Source organism: Pyrgilauda ruficollis, unplaced genomic scaffold (assembly GCF_017590135.1).
Source record: "Pyrgilauda ruficollis isolate IOZ18807 unplaced genomic scaffold, ASM1759013v1 scaffold305, whole genome shotgun sequence".
NCBI classification, from domain to species: Eukaryota; Metazoa; Chordata; class Aves; order Passeriformes; family Passeridae; genus Pyrgilauda; species Pyrgilauda ruficollis.
The window spans coordinates 118568-124847 of record NW_024524434.1 but is presented as its reverse complement, the minus strand read 5'-3'; positions in this window follow the sequence as shown (position 1 = coordinate 124847).

Here is a 6280-nt window from a genome sequence, read left to right as displayed (position 1 = left end):
AAGTTTTAAAAGAAATTCAGTGCATGACATAAAACATACATATTGGTTTTACCTAACAACTGATGAGGGGTTCTTGTCTTCCAGCAGTCTGCTGACCTGATTTTTTACTCACACATGCTGTGATTCACTGCCTTGGTTACACACAGAGTAACCTGTTTTTCCACCTACCTTGCTGTAAGCAACCCACACTAGTATAGATTGACTCTACAGAAAAACATACTTTTTTTTTTTTTTTTTGAGCATACAGAAAGTGCTATCTCATATACAAACTAAATGCTAAGGAATAGGATGTTTTGTTTTGGTTTTCTTCTCCATTTTTTCTCAAGGATCATATTTGGTGTTTATTATATGAACCAACTTTAATCATGAATTCTTTTGACTTGGTCTTTTAAATCCAGCTCCACTAAGAGACCTTACATACCCCAGAAAAATCAGGTGTAAAGTGCTGCGTCAGAAAGATGGCCACTGCTCACAGATCCCAAAGCCATCACGAAGTAAACTTACTCATCACTTTGGTAAGACCATGGGAACCCATTTCACACAGCTATTTAAGTGTCCATGCTCTGTAAATCTTACTGGATTGCTGTTTGGGCTATTTTGTCTCCCTTTACTTATAGCTGCAGTGGGTGTAGAAGCCCATCCTCACCCATCCTCCTACCTGAGCTTCCCCAGCACCTTGCAAGCTGAGAGTTGATCCTGGGGCTGCCACAGATGCCACCACAGAAAAAAGAAAACTAGACCATTTTTCATGGCTGATCATTTCTATCGTTAGCAGAAACTCATCAGAATGACAAAGGCAATGTTAAAAAGAAACAACCATCAACCTGAAGATGCAGTCCAAGTGATCTTGGTATCTGCTTTTATCCAGCAACAGCTGTGGTAGTTTTTTATTCACAACCTCCCTTCTCCGTTTTCAGGGAATAAGAGCAGACTATGACTTCCTTGCAAGGAGGAGAAAGGCAATGAGGAAAAGAAAAAACTGGAGATGTTATGAATAGAAGTTGAAAGGAGTAATTGAGGAAAAAAAAAAAAAGAGGAAGGGGAGGTAGAGAAGGAAAGGCAAATAAGAAAAAAGTAAGAAAAGAGCCAGCTGCAGAATAACAGTGAAAAGGAGGATGGGAAAATAGGAGACTAAACTGTGGTAGTTTGGTTTTGTCTTGCTGGAGGAAAAGAAATTACCTTATTATTTCTCTGTAAATTACAATAGTTTTTTGCTGACAAGAAACAGAACAATAGGGGAGTTAATCTCATTTCCATGACTAACCTTGCATCTATGTAAAGAACAATTAACTCTTGAACAAAATATTTGCAAAAGAAGGTAGGAAAGGTTGTGCTGATGTAGTTCTTTAGTGGATGGAACACATGTAAATGACAGTGACTTACAAATAAATGGAGTAACACTGCTGTTATGATTGTATGTGGTGGTTTAGATAAGCCTTTGCCTTTTGCCCAGGCCTCTGGCAGCAGGCAGTAGCTTTATCGAGGTAGCCAGCACCCCAAAGCTCACTCTTCACAAGTCCTTTAATATAGGCTGGTTCGGTCTATTATAGAATGAATTATTTATTTAATAGACAGAAAACTAACAGACATAAGACTTAAAACAAAGTAATACTACACAGGAATAAAGACAAAAAGAAAAAACACTACTAGTAGACATATACAGAGCTATGTTAAAGGTACCTATTAATGTTACAGCTAGCAATGAAATAATATAACTTAGAATTCAATGTATCTTACCATCCTGTTGGTGATGGGGCACACATCAAGATCCTTTCCCTCAATCCTCAGGGAAGTAACCATGGATTTGCACCCATAGTCCAGGGAGAAATCTCCCACACTTTCAGGGTGTGTGTGTGTAGAAGGCTTCTACATCTGTGATAACTTGTATGTCTTTTACAGTTTGTAAAACAGTGTCTCTCAGTCAAGAATATTTCCTTTATCTCTTCCCACATCTGCTCTCTAGACTAAGAATATGATTCTTAGCTGAGGTCTGAGCACTTTTGGTGCCAGGGATGACCTCTTGCTGGGCCTTTCAGCCCCTAGGTTATCTCTTTATAGTCCAGCTGTCAGTGGTAGAGAGGAAGGTGCAATAGATGTCCTGCCACAACTGGCTGGCAGCATCAAATTTGACTCAACTCATGTCAACATCAAAAGTTGACATTGACTGATATTGCACATATGGGATTAATTCCCTTATGTTTCACTATTTAAAATTTACAAAAATTTGTAATATTCTACAAATTATTAAGATCTTACAGAATCAGGCCTTGATGAGGGATTTCACCTCCAAATGTTCACTACAGAAATATCCCAGTCCAGCCTCACATCTGTACTAAAGTGTTATACTGCCTGAAGGCTCATTTGCCTTCACTACAAGAAAAATCCTTCACTTAGGAAGACTCTAGAGAAAGAAATCTTTGAAGCACCTTAATATGGTTGCTCTGTTTATTCACTGTATATGTAAGCTATAGGTGTGGTTTAAAATAAAGCAGACATAATTTTATTTAATACAAAACTTATTATCTGTCCATATGAAGGCTTGCACTACATTTTGTGATTTGAGGGAGTTTTAGTCTTTTGATGTCATTTGATTTTATTTGATTTGATTAGGGCATTCTGGCTAAATATTATGACTGTAGGTAAAATGTTCTTTTCAGGAGAATACTCTGTTTACAAGGTTTTCAGTGAAATCAGGGATATTATTTCAGACACTATGGACCTTTTTCTTTTTAACATGTCTTGAGGCAAAAAAGGCTGGGGATAAATAGCAAAATTTAAATGTAAAATTGATAATAAATTATATTTAATGGAAATAGCTTATAAAATATAGTTAAATTTGTTTAGATTCCAATAAGTTGTTTCATTGAATTATTTCACCCAATAAAAATTAAGCTTTGTAAAGAGACTTAATATAGGATTGCTTCATTATTTTTTCTTATTATGGTAGTTTGGAAAATATTATTCTAAAATACATCTGTTAGGTCTGTGTTCATATTTTCACTGTCACACACTCTGAGCCCTTGTCATCTTCAGTGCTTCAAAATTCTTGTTTACAGGCTAACTTCTGACACTCCCCTTCCATTTCTTTTCTTTTGTAAGTCTGCCCTGAAGCCAGCATTGCCTTGCTTACTAAAGTACTGCATTTTGTGACAGTGTGTGACAAAAGGATAAAAAGATAAAAATTACCAAAATATATAATGAATTTTGGTATCTTGGGTGTATGTACATTGTGTATGACATGTGAATCTGTGAGCAATGTTATGTCCTCTCATCACGGATTACACACAGAGCTCTCCTTCAAAGGAAAGTTGCTGTATGTGACCATTGTTATGGTGCTTTTCCAAACAACTAAAATCAGTTCCTGCCACTAAGGAAACAGATTCCCCAGTAACGTTTTACATGTGAAGGTAGCCTGCTATGGGAGCTGCATGAAGCCATTAATATGGCTTTACAAATTGAAGCATGTTCTCAGACTTTCATGCATTAAGTGCAACATTTTTCCTAGCAGCCTTCACATTAGCGCAGTTTGCACTCTCTGCTGCCATTAGTCACCTGGTAGCAAATGCTCAAATGCTATTCATGTGAAGAAGTAAAGTGGTTTTTTCTTGCACTCTGTTATGTCTCTTGACATAATGATCCACATTCATCCTTTGTGCATCTGTAATGGTTACATTGGAGGCCTAGTTCACAATAGAAGATACTTCCTGAGATGCTATAGATTTTCCTATATGATTTAGGATGCAATTGTCATTTAGCCAGAGACTTTGGTACAGTGCAGCTAGGTTATACCACCTTCTTTGGAGATATGTGCCTAAATGAGTCACCTCAAGCCTCTTATTTCTTGGAAAAGTGAGAGCTGATAAGGACAACTGAAATGCTTTCCTTAAAGTTGAGGCAAGTTCTAGCTTTGCCTACATAGTTTTGCGTTGCTCCTTGTTAAAACTTTAGGCATGAGATTAGATTGGTTCTACTCACAGACAGAAGAGGGCAATGAATTACAAGGCAGCCTGGAAAGTGCAAGTATTACTAAAAGCTGCTTCAGCCTCATGTGAATGAAATCTCATGCTGAATCACTGTCATATAAAAGCATTACTCCTTTGGGCATATACCCTTGTAAGACATGATGATTCAGATGAAAAATATTTGAACTTTTCTCTTTCTGGATATCAGCTTTGAATTTTTAGATAGGTTAAAGCACATACTAAATTTTTTTTCAAAATTCTCAGTTATTGTACCCACTTGATTAAAGTGCCCAAATAAAGCTATCTTATCACACACTAACATAGTTCTAAAACACAAATACTTGCAAGTATATGATTACTTTCTTTGCTTAAATTTTTGGTTTCCATAACAAAATTAAGTAATGCAACCAGTTCCAGGCTTCAATTAGGTAAAAATATTTTGCTAGAGACAGATAAAGAAACCTGTTTTAGTTAATTATTTTAATACGCTGTTGGTTTAATGTAGATGTGTGTCACAAGTAATCAGCTTAGAGTTTAGGGAATACTCAGTACAGCTACTCTCACATATTTATAAGATTATGTAAATATTTCAAGGTCATCTGATAATGTGACATTTAAACTAACTTAAAATGAAATCTCATGAGAAAAAACTTACTTTGCAAGACAGAAAACTGAAGCTTTGAGAACAAAATTAAAGAGCTGGACTTATTCTTCATTTGATCTTGAATTAGGTGTGGAAATAGCTTGGGGGGGGGGAAATCTCCATTTCTCTTATGATTTGAAGCGTTGTAGGGGCTATGCAACTACATGGATATTGGGTACTATGGATAGTTGTATGTAATCTGAAGGGACAATGCAGTTCTCAAATGAGTCACCCATAGGTGATCATTCTTACCTATAAGATGGAGAAATTGAGTTCTGATATGCAATTCTTATAAAAGTTTACAGGGGTTATGTGGGCATCAATGTCAATATTCCTCATCATTGTACATTAAGGCTCATGATTTCTTTGTATATTGAATACTTAGAATTTCTAAACTGGCCCTTTATAAGGTATCTACAACCTGTGCCTCTGAAGATTTCAGTAGACCATGTGGTGTATGTGGTATTGTATGTGATTTTTTTTTCTCTTGTTCAGGAGAGTGTTTTGTTTCTACAAATGACATCTTGAAGAAAAATGTGCTAATCTCCAGGGCATGCACAATTATTAAACAAACCACGGGCATGTTGACAAGGATGCTAGATAAATAAAAGCACTTTTGAGAGCATCCTTGTTGAGTGACAGCAGTCAATCTGAATTTAATAACTTCATTTTGATAGTTGGTAGTAACGTTGCCACAGAAGCCTGTTTGGCCCTATCTATTTCTCTTCTGAAGCCAGAGCAATTCCTAAGAAGAATAGAGGGAAGCAGAGGCAGAAACAGAGGCAACTAAGGTCCTAGGGTGGTACATGTGCACACTTGTTTGTCCTCATTCTCATAGGTAGAGCCTGGCCTTCCTGCTGCTGGTGTACTCAATAGCTGGAAATGGAAGGAAATAGGGAGTATCTCATAGGCTGCTGCCAAATGCAGACACGAGGCCGAGGCTAGAGTTCATTAGTTACACTCCAGACTGGTCAAAAAGCAGCATTTTGCTGCCCTGCCCAAACAGCTGCTCTGGCATGGGGGTTTACTCTTTAAGACTGGTTCCTCTTCTCCCACCAAGCATGAACTTACAGTTTCCTAGGGGAGTTGATTATTAAATTATTTTAAATTGGTTTGCCTGTTTCTATCTGGTTGCAATGAGCACATAAGCAAGGAGGGACCATCCTTACCTGCTCCTTTATCCCTGCATCCTTAAACCTATGTTGGGAGGCATAGAGCAAGACCTGTCATTCCTTCTGTAGCATGCCCTGTGGAGGGCTCTATAGTGTGAGTAGGCCCATTATTTACTTGAAATCATTTTCAAATGCAGAAAGAAGGAATAAGATATTGGATGAAGCCATCTTGCACACATCTTCCCTATGCAGGAATCGTGTGAAAGAGGTCAGGACTCAAGGGGAATGGTACAACATCTGGCTGCATTTGACTTCTTCCACCTGTACTCAGCAGGCAGCCTTGGTACTTTTATCAAAAAATATGCACCTTCACCCATACCCCATCCTTTCTCAGCCCCATTACAACTGCTTCCTGGCAAATCATCTGAATAAAGCAAGATTACAAGTCAGAGTAGAAGATAGATGTCCTACAAGTAGAAATTCTCAGGATTGCTGCTCTATACTCCGAACCTTTAATTACAAGTTTTACTATATGTTTAACATTATTCTATGGGAGTGATGCC